This window comes from Gossypium raimondii, chromosome 12 (assembly GCF_025698545.1).
Source record: "Gossypium raimondii isolate GPD5lz chromosome 12, ASM2569854v1, whole genome shotgun sequence".
Lineage (NCBI taxonomy): Eukaryota > Viridiplantae > Streptophyta > Magnoliopsida > Malvales > Malvaceae > Gossypium > Gossypium raimondii.
Window position 1 is genome coordinate 34502800 of NC_068576.1, and position 11861 is coordinate 34514660.

Below are 11861 nucleotides of genomic sequence, written 5' to 3' on the forward strand. Positions count from 1 at the left end.
TTAGGGATTAGGGTTTATGGATTCGATGTTAGGTTAGGCTTTAGGGTTTAGACTAATTAGTGTATTTTAATTTATATATTAAATAATGTTTAGGGGTTAGGGATTCGGGGTCGGATTAGGGTTTATGATTTAGACTAATTAGTGTTTTCTAATTTATATATTAAATAAGGTTTAGGGTTTGGAGTTTGGGGTTAAGAGTTAGTGATTTAGGGTTTAGAGATTCAGAGTCGGGTTAGGGTTTAAGGTTTAGATTAATTAGTAATTTTTAATTTGTATATTAAATAAGTTCTTATATAATTGTAAAAGAGATAATAATAAATTGTAAAGATTATTAATTTAAAATTGATATGCAATATACATTAATTGAATATAAAAAATTGTAAAATATGCGAGCTTTGGCGGCGTTTATAGCCAAAACGCCGCTAATATGATTTAAAATTTTTCAAAACGGTGTCATTTCATTACAAGAATTTAATTTATTAGTGGCGTTTCTTCTGTAAACGCCGAAAAAGGTAACATTAGCGGTGTTTATGACTAAAAAATATTTAATCTAAACCATTTGATATATTTAAATATTAGATTTAAAAAATTAATAAATAAAAAATGTAACAAATTGATAATGATAAGTAACTATCTATTTTGGATATATAAGACCAAATTATAACAAATAAAAATAAAATACAAAAACTAAAATCATTCCACATCGAACATCTAGCAAAATAATTATATTTTAGTTAGGAAGAAATATCTCTAATAAAATAGAGATTAGATCGAAATGAATAATATAAAATCATGATTAATGTCTCAATATTTAATAGAAATTTGATATGTGAGAGATTAATTGCTTACATTGGATAATTCTAACTTAATAATTAATTACAACCATTTAATCATTTTTTCTTACTAAAATATACGATATTTATTTTGAGAGTACTTGATTTTTTATAAAATTCAATTTATAAAAAAAAATCTTTTATAAAATCACTTAACTAATAATTTTTAATGAGACAAAATAAAAGATTTTAGCATAGCAAAACAAAGGTCGTTTTATTCCAAATGAAATAAGTTTTCAAAAAGCATAAAAGGTAAGCAATAGCGTTTTTATAAAACATACACAAAAATAATTTTACTTTAAAAAAATAGCGCCATTTTATATAGCAAAACAGTGTCGTTTTATTCAAAATGAAATAATTTTTAGCGGCGTTTTTATTAAAAACGCCACAAAAAATTTACTTTAAAAAAATAGGCCATTTTATAAAATCTCCTCCCCCAAAATCCCCAACTTTTCCGCCTAAAATCCCTAATTTCCCCCCTTGAAACCCCCAACTTTACAAACATACCGTCCTTTAAAATTTTTAACTCCATGCCCATTGCTATATTTTCTTCCTCAACCCCAATTCTTAAATGCCCAAAAATCTCTCTTCCTCCATGGAAGCTGCTTCGAGGAATTTATTGAGCTTCATTTCCATGCCACCGACATGTTTCATACTCGTAAGCACTCTGATATCTCTCCTTTCTCGATTTATTTTTTTAAAAATCTGCTTAAATTAGCTTATTATTCGGTTTTTGTTTAGAGTCCTCCGCCTGAGAATTCTGTATTTACTGAAGGATCCCTTCTAGGTTTCTCAGCTGGTGATTCTTCAATCTTCTATTTTGTTTTCAGGTACCCTTTTCTCTTTATGTTCCATTTCTTTTCTTTATTGGATCTTTTAAAAAAAAATTAAAGAAGATATTTTGGGCTTTAGGGTTACTTTTGAATAATTATGGGTTGTTTTTAAGTTTATAACTTGTTGTTTGATTGAAAGCAGAAATATGTGCAGCATGGAAGTTCATGAAGATATGTATACGGCAGTTGAATCAGTGGAGATATGTCTAGTGAGCCCTCCAATGGACGGGACAGGGAAGAGATTGTGGGAAAAGGTGAAGTATTAGCTGGTAGAGTACTACTCATTGCCTAATCTTATTTGCAATCTATTCATTTACATTTGGTAATTTGGTACTTTTAGGTGCTATCTACAAAAGCGTGTTCTTAATGTTTCAAGAGGTCCTGCTGTCCGGGCATTGCGTGCACAAACTGACAAACGGGAATATGCAATGGAAATGAAAAATGTGGTTGAGAGGCAAGTTTGTTTCTTTCTTTCCATTCCAATTTACATATCCGTTTGTAGCAATTAGCATCTATTGCCATTTCTTTATTAGAAGAATAATTAATATGTTTTAGTAGAATCTTGATTTTGTAACAGCATTAACACTATCTGGCTAACTGATTAATTTTCCTATTCATGATATTTCTAGCTTATAGTTAGGTGCCTATATTATGTAGCATTTGTGATTGAATTGTGATATTCGAAGGCAAATAGATAGACTTTGTAATTCTGATATAATAAAATCGATAAAGAAACATAAGGTCGCATGGAAAAGATAGAAAATCTGTAACTATTTTATTTTCTTTTGCAACATCACAAAAGAATTGTTGCCTCAAAAGTTAAATAATAGTTATAGACAAACATCCATCTAAACCCTTTAAGAGCAACTAGTTATAGGGCTGATGATAACAAAAAAGGTCTCAGATAAAAATGAAAATTGTGCAAATAATAGTTAGTTTAAAATGTAGCTTCTCATTCTTTCAGTTTTAATAAAAGGGGAAACTGATTTCTGATGAGCAAGCATAAGAACTTAGAAAAACTTATGGATTGGCTTGAACATAGGTGAGAATGTTTGATTTACTGTTAAATTTCTTAGACTATTGTTCTGAGCTAAAGTGCATTCATGGATTGGCCAGTAGATTTTTTACAATATGTTAGAATCTCTTCTCTTCCTTTTTTTTCTTTAAAAAAATCAATATATTTTCATGTTTCAAAAGAAATGTGATAGCTTCCCTTCTCCAGGAAAATGGAAACCTTCTAGTAAAAAAGAAATGTCAAATTCTTTAGGATTGATCTACAAAATAGTTCTCAGGTCAGCCTTATATCCTGGATTCCAAAAGTGTTAACGTGGATTTTCTTTCTTGATGTTATAAATATATATGTTATTCAATAATTTTTTAAAGGACCTGGATTTATGGTATATCTTTCCCTTTCCACTAATTTCTTCTACTTTAATTGTTACTTCGAGTGTTGTATGCATATGCTGTTTTTTTTCCGTCTTTCTTTAATAGTTAGACTGATAATTGTTACTATGAGTGTTATATCACTTTTGATACCCTACGTATCATGAAGTTTGTTATCGACAAAAGGGATGAGCATTTGGGAGTCGAGTTATAATTTAATTTATTAATGAAATCTTGATTGCTCAATTTAGGATTTATTGATGTTTTGCTTGTATGATTTTATGAATCTTGTGCACACAAGTTTCTTATCTGAACATAAGAGATGAGGATTTGGGAGTCGAGTAATAATTTCATTTATCAAAGAAATATCAATTGAGCATGTGCCGTTTATAATTGTTGTAATATTTATCATTCAATGAGATATTTCCTTTATTTTGTTTGATTTTTTATACTTTCCAATTATTTTCCCTTGGTTTAAGACTTTAATTGGCGTCATGAATCTGTTGGCATTATACTTAAGCTTAAGTTAATAATGGCATTTATCAAAGAAATGATTCTTGGGATATAAAGCTGGAATGACCCATATAGTGAGGGAGGTTGAAAAGCCTGGTTCAAGTAATTTTTTCTCTTCTGACCCATCATCTGTAAATTTTGGAATACTAGATAGTCTGTTGCTTATCTGCTGCTATATGAAATAAAACCATGTGCCTTTTATGTGCTTTCTTGCATTGTTTACTTTCCTCCATGGTTAGGTGGATAGCATAATGTATTTATATGTTCTTTTCTTCCAGAACTTCACAAGAAGGAGACATGTGAAGCAGTTACTATCATTGAGACACCAACAATGTATTTCAGCTTCTTTTCGTCTTTCAATGGCTGGATTTGCTACTACTTATTATTATTTGACCTTCTCTTCTACAAGGTAAACTTCTTTTCTTCTCAAATTTGCTTAATTTCGAAACATGATATTTGGGTCTACTGTTTGGTTTCTGAGAAAATTAGAATGCTCCAATATTGAGCTTTATTTTGAGTTTGGATATACTTTATTTTTGGTTTCTGATATTTGAGTTTGCTTTATTTTGGGTCCGAATCTAAATTGTTACTCGTATGTCAAGAGGGGCTGAGGTAGTTCTTACCATGCTCTGGATATGCTTGATTTGCAATCTGATTTATTAGTATACATCCGAATCCGATTCATTCTAGACCCGATTAAAGGCTATTCTGCATTGAATATACTCAACTGATGAATGGTCTGAATTTATTTCGATGCCCTTATCTTCATTTTAGCCTCAATGTGAGTAATCTTGATGGGCCGAACTTCTTTTTAAAATGTGAAGGTCTCTGCTGCTGCCAATAAATTGGAGCAAGTGGTTTCAGAATATAGTGGTGAACTAGCTTCTTCCATGTCTTTATTAATTCTTGGTTTTGTTGATTTCATTTTAAATTAGTGGTGTTTTTCAAGATCTGGGTTAAATTATTAAGTTTTAAATTGTTTAACAATAGGTTCTTTGTTTTCTTAAGCAGGGATGATGAAGATGATTTTGTTGCCAAGTTGAAGGCAGTTGAGGAAGCCTTGGAAGCAAAACAAAAAGTAACAAATAGCTTGTCTGCTACCTGTTCTTTTTTTTATTATTATCATGTTTTATAATTTTATGACAAATTGTTCTTGGTACTCTGAAGATATTTATGCAAAACTACCCTACGATTCTATTGTATTTATACTGCATGGCTGCACCATGTATTTCTTAACTAGTTTGATAAATTTTATGTGTGGTGTTTAATTTTTCGTTATTGTCTGTGTAATTTGCAGCAAAAACCTACATTTGAGCTATCTTTCCATTGTTTATTTTAGTTTTGATTCTAAGTTTTTATTTTTACTTTAATATTACGACAACTTGAGTTCTAACTTTTGGATTTTAATTGTGTTATTAATTTATTATTTTAAATTCTAAAACTAAATTCATTAAATTTTATATTTAGTTTTAAATTTAATTAAATAATATTTTATTTATCCTTAAAAGTATATTTAGAGTTCAAATTTAAAAAATAAAACATAATATAATATTTATTATAAAAATAAATATTATTTGATTAAAATAATTTTTTAAAGATTATGTTTTTAGCGGCGTTTTTGCTAGAAGCGCCGCTAAAGGTTTGTTCTTTAGCGGCGTTTGTGATAAAAGCGCCGCTAAAGGTCATGGTCTATAGCGGCGTTTGTGATAAAAGCGCCGCTAAAGGTCTTGGTCTTTAGCGGCGTTTGTGGGAAAAGCGCCGCTAAAGATTATGTTTTTAGCGGCGTTTTTTCCGGCACTTCCCAAAGCGCCGCTAAAAGCCTGTTTTGGTGTAGTGGAGAGAACTGAGTTATTATATTAGCAATAAAGGCTTAAATTATTAATATAAAATAATATTATATTAGCAATAAAGGCTTAAAAATTAATTTGCTCCATTTTTTTTAAAGTAAGAGTTGGTTTGTATTCTTTACATATATAAAAAAAGACTAGAAGGCTAACTATTAATATTCCAATAATTGATCCTAAATAATGTTAGAATTGGGGTGAATCAATCATTAGCTTCTAACAATTAAGTTGCACGTAGTTTTGAATGTTATAAGAGTTGGTTGGTATTTTTCGAGATGCGGAGAACTGTTGAGTTGAAATCAGTTTATTACGTATGGGAATGAAAGATTACTGAGTTGGAGCATGTTTGGGTGAGATCAAGACTCAAAACTCATGATTAACCCTTTGTAGAGTCTAATCCTAAGTTCAACTTAGGTTGTGAGTTGGATTTGATGTTATTTAAGGTTATTGATTGAAATCATTAAATGAAATTGACTTTAATGTTACTATTGTTCTTGATGATATTGTGGTTTTGGGTGTGCCTCCTATTTTCAGGCAAATTAGAGAAGAAACAAAATTGACATCGCAACGAGACAATATGTCACGTCATGACGTGGCGGTGTTAGTTAAACTCTGTTATCTTTTTTCAATTAATTAGTCTAGGAATATTTTAGTCATATTAGTCTATTTAAAGGGTATTTGTAACCCTTTTTAGCAAGTTGACAGAATATATTTTAAGTGAGATTTTATGAAGAGTTTTCGAGAGAGCTTTGTATTCAAGTTTTACGTTAGTACATTATAGGTTTATTTTCTCCATATTATACTCTCATTTGTTTACTCATTTAGTGAAAAGTCAAAACCTTCTTTGCTTGTGGTTTTTATCCTCTTCGAAGGAGTTTTCCACATAAAATATGTGTTTGATCTTCTCCATTTTACTATTTATCTCATTGTTTATACGGATCGATCCCCAACAATGGTGATGGTTTTATAGCATTGCTTGTTAAGTATTTATAACCATATAATCGGTTTGGTGTATTATCATGTGTATGTAATATCCAATTTTAGCCCGAGCTCACAAAAAAATAATAAACCCAAAATAATAAAACAAAGTCTAAGTCCAGTACAAAATTATATCATTTGGCCCGATCGGAATGACCCATTACTTGAAAAGGTTGAAGGTCCATCTACAAGCTTATGGAAACATAATCTTTAAGGATATGCAATCTTAGATATGATATGCAATCTTAGAAGATATATTTTGTAATCTTAGAGATTTAATTTGTAGATATCCTTTAATCTTAGCCGTTGATGTAATTGATCTATACCGTTGGGTTTTGGGAGGCTCAACTATAAATAGAGGCCTCTCCCTTCATTGTAAAGAGGGGAGTAGGGAGTAATAATAATTCTTAAGAGTATTCACTCAAATTTCTCTCTCTCTTGCATTCTTATTTTCTGTGGCTTGTTCTTATTTTGTTGATTTGTGTATAATTTATTTATTGATTTGTATATTGTTGATTTCAAATCTCTTTTTCCCTTTTTATTCATTTTCAAATTCATTATTTTCAAATTAGTTTACATTTTATTTTGCCTTTTATATATATATTATATATATATATATATATATATACTCTTTGTTTTAAATTCATTGGTATTTTATTATTGATGTTATTTAATCCTCTATTTGTTATTTTTTATTAAATTAATTATTTTAATATTATTAATACTATTATGTGGCATCATTAATCTTGTATCATTATTATTTACTTTTTAGGCTTTTAAATTTCAAATTTTGTTATATATATGCATGTATACATACATACGTTTTATAATATATACATATACGTACACATTTTTAATTTTTATAAATATATATATACACATACTTTTATATATTTTCTATGTTTCATAATTTTATATATATACTTATATTTTTTACATATTAAAATATGTATATTTATATATATATTTTATTTTCTATAATTCACATACATATATATTTTTATATTTTATAATTTTTATCTATTTTCTTTGTTATTATTATTGCTTTACTTGATGTTTATTTATTTATTCACATGACCATTATTATCATTATTATATTCTTTAAATGTTTCGATTTTATTTATTTATTTACTTGATATTGTGTATACATGATTGATTTGTTTTTTATTTATCTTTTTATTATTATTATTATTATTATTATTATTATTATTATTATTATTATTATTATTATTATTATTATTATTATTATTATTATTATTGTTGTTGTTGTTGTTGTTCTTGATCATGCTATTTTTATTTATATTATCACAATTGTTACTCCATTATATAATTGTTACCCAAATTCGTATAAAGAGAAAATTTTGAAAAATAAAGGCAATACTCGGTATTTTGAATCTTCGAGAAGATTGAACCCTAACGTATTGGGTTCCAACTCTTTCGTTGAATCTGAATAATCGAGAATGCTCTTTAATCAAAACATAAATAAAAAACTCATTATCGAGAATTCAATACGTTGTGTCCTAACGCATTGGATATGATACGTTGTTTTCTCGAGATGAGGATTTTTTTCCAAAAATAATAAAGGTAATATTCAATGTTTAGAATTTTGAGAAATTGTGCCCTAACGTATTGGGCTGCGATTTCTTCATCCGACTTAAACAATTGAATATCCTTTTAAATTTTATTGCACGAGTTTTTTTGGACAAGCTCGTTTTTGAGGAAGTGAAATATCATGCCCTAACTCATTGGGTGTGACATTTTCTGTTTTCGAAATGAGAGGGTCTTATCGAGTAACTTGATTTATATAAGTTTTTTTTAAAAAAAAACCAAAAGATCGTATTTTAAATCTCTTCAAAGTTTTCAATTTTCGACATTAAGACATTAATTAATTAACTAGGTACCAATTTTTGGGCGTTACGAGGGTGTTAATCCTTCCTCGTACGTAACCGACTCCCGAACCCATTTTTCTGAATTTCGTGGACCAAATTTGTTGTTTTAATAAAGTCAAATTGCTTTTTAAAAATAATCACTTTTTTGAGGTGACCCGATCACACCTAAATAAAAAGGATCGGTGGCGACTCCCATTTTCATTTTTTTTAAAATCCAAGTTGACCCCGTTTTTCAAAATAAAAAATGGTTTCGACAGTGTATATATATCCTTATTACATTTATTTTTAAAAATTTAAATGATCTATCTATTAATTGGTCGTGTATAAAATTTAAATATAAACTTTAGTATTTATCTAACTTTTATAAAATTCATAATTGAATTTAATGTCACGAGTCAAGTAATACCAACCCAATTAAGAAAATATTAAAGTCCTATTTCGATCGGTTTGACATGGAATGAATTTATAATCATGAAATCAACTCAATTATCATGTCATAGATTATAAACTGATAACCCTATTTAAAAAAAATTATAGGGTAACTATAGAATTTAAAATTTTATATGATATTTTCATAATGGCATAATGATTTATTTAGCCCTCAACTTTACAAAAAAATCATTTCAACTCTCCTTTTAACTTTTCGTCTCTTTTAGTTTTTGAACTTATATTTTTTGTCAAACCACTCCAAAATGAATGTAAAATAACGTTTATGAACTTTGCTGATGTGACGTACATGTGGATTGCCACAAGGATGACACGTTAACGTTTAATTAATTTTTTAAAATTTTAAAATTAAAAAAATAAATTATAAAAAGTTATTTTTAAAATTTAAAATTATTTAAAAAGTATAAAAATGATAATTTTTAATTTTAAAAAAATAAAAATATATTTAAATGTTGACGTGTCATCCCCATGGCTGTCCACATGTATGCCACATCACTAAAGTTAACATTCTATCCATTTTGAAGTGATTTGACAAAAAATACAAGTTTAAGAGCCAAAAGAGAAAAAAATTAAATGGAGAGCTAAAATGATTTTTTATTATAAAATTAGAGGCCAAAAATCATTATCCCTTTTATAATTTATTTCTAAAAAGAAATTAACCCATTACTTTAAAACTACAAATTATCATATAATTTCTCAATATCTTGCTCTTTAAATTAGCTTTACTTTTTAAATATAAAATTTATGCCCACATTATCGGTATCACAATTTATAATGTATAACACATACTAGCTTATGATACATTCACCCTTTGAATAAAAATAAAAAATATTTTTAAAAAATAATATGATGATTTTTAGAAAAAGTAAATGAGGTATCTAAATGTATTTGTTTGATTGAAAACTTTTATCTTATAATTAAAACTAAAATAACTTAGATTAATTAAACCTGACAATCATGTAACACCCCTAACCCGTATCCCTCACCGGAACTGAGTTACAGAGTATTACTAGAGTTTACAGATCAAACAGAAAAAAATTTCAACATTTCATATAACATAACATTCATGTAAAAAAACCGATCAAAATCATACATATTGTCTCTTATACGAGCCCTCGAGGCCCAAAATACATATTAGAAACAAATCGGGACTAAATTAGAAACTTAGAGAATTTTTTTGGAAACACTTAAAATTTTCAAAGCTGCAGGGTTCACACGGCCGTGTGGCCAGGCCGTGTGACTCACACGGTCAATAAACAAGCCCGTGTCTCAGGCCATGTGGATATTCGAATAAGGGACACACGACCGTGTCCCAGCCCGTGTCCGTGCTTGTGTGGACGAAAATAGGCCATTTTACAAGCCATATTTCTCACCCAATTTGGTGTCAACCTACAATCAACATTATGTATATAAACAAGCCATATTATGACATCCAAAACAAACAAAATCAAGTCTAAAACATGTAGTATATTCACATACAACCAATATGCCCTTAGGCACCTCAAATGACAATTATAAACATGTTTAACCATGTAATCCATGTAACCAAGAAATCAACCAACTTTTGTGTATAATTGCATTAACGCACATGTAAATCATTTACCAAAACTTAACATTTGGTACCAATTGTATCACTTATTCAATAGCATCAAATACATATACACTTACTATAGCATAGTACCAAATTACACCAAGTTATAAAACATACCTCATATGCATATTCAACTACTATTTTTGTAACACCCCAAACCCGGCCTAGACGTTATGGCCGAATCTGACGACGTCACATGGTAGTGCTTTTTGAAAAATATATCGTCGCTAAATCCTCTTTTCTATTTAACCATTTTTTTATTATCTTATGTTAACTTCAAATCGTGCCGTTTGTTTTCAAAATATTATTCATTTACAAATCATTATTCAATTTCAGTTTTTTTTAAATTTTTATTGTGGAAGCTTTTAAACAGTTTGCTTATTCATGGTATTTTTGATAGAACATTAATTTCAATTGAAAACCCGAGTTTTACCTAACACTAGCAGATTTAAATCATAAAACCATATAAAATCTAAATTTTAAACCAAAATTCGTAAAGGCCATAATTACAGCAAAATACTCTCAAACAAAAGTAAAATCATAAATAGGTAGTAAATAGTGTAAAAGAAGTCATGTGGCCACCACTAAGTCCTCTGCTGCACTGATCCGCCTATATCTAGGGATTACCTGTACAGATTAAACAGAAGGGGTGAGTTTACATAAACTCAGTGTGTAATCCCCATACAAATGAACAGACAATAAACAAATAATCACAGTATGGGCTTAAGCCCTTTTTAGTATCAGTATCAGTCCAGTTTGGGCCTTAGCCCATCTCAATACAAAAACAGTCATGCAGTAAGGCTTTAGCCCATCACAATATCAGTAGCAGTAACAAATATGCTGTCAAAAAAATCCTACCCATCCAGCCTCTATACACCATCTCCGTCCAACCTTACACTCCATGTGAGGATATAATCAACCCACCCATCCCTACACTCCAAGTAGTACCGAATGCGGCTCTAGACAGTAGTTTGCAGCTGAGCTACCAATAAATTAGGCTTGAGGCCTTTCAGTACACTTCCTTCGAATATTATAATTCCCCAACCCAATGTAATGCAATATACAGATATGACATGCTATAACATAATATCATGCATGTAAACAGGGCATACAGTATCAAATCAGTGGGACATCATCAGGCTTAATCATATCAGTCATACAGTCATTTCAGTCAATTAGGGGTCTAGGTAAACTTACCGACCCTACAGTAGGTTCACAGTCGACTTGGGCGGCCCGTGCAACCTTATCAGTCAAACAGTAAAAATGGGCCTACAAGCCAATAATGTTCGCCCATGTGGGCCCACATGACCCAAATTGGTCTTGGCCTCGTGATCCATTTTAATGTAACTCATGCTAGTTAATTATTCATGTGTGTTTCCACTATTTACTTATATGATCCTTCAAACCTGTCTACTTGAGTCACTGCTACTAAATTATTTGTATCTTAAGCTACAAAATTTCGAATTAAGATTCGCAACTTTCCCTGAAACTAGACTCACATATCTTCTTACCATAAAATTTTCAGAATTATTGGTTTAGCCAATAAGTAC

The 11861-nt window shown here is 29.4% G+C and overlaps 1 long non-coding RNA gene across 1 annotated transcript; it reads left to right on the forward strand.

The window, feature by feature from the left end:
* Positions 1-1568: 1568 nt before the first annotated feature.
* LOC105763758 (uncharacterized) lies at positions 1569-2114 on the forward strand. Its single transcript, XR_001124411.2, has 3 exons — positions 1569-1663; positions 1809-1935; positions 2007-2114. It is a non-coding gene; the product is annotated as an uncharacterized LOC105763758 (long non-coding RNA).
* Positions 2115-11861: the final 9747 nt, after the last annotated feature.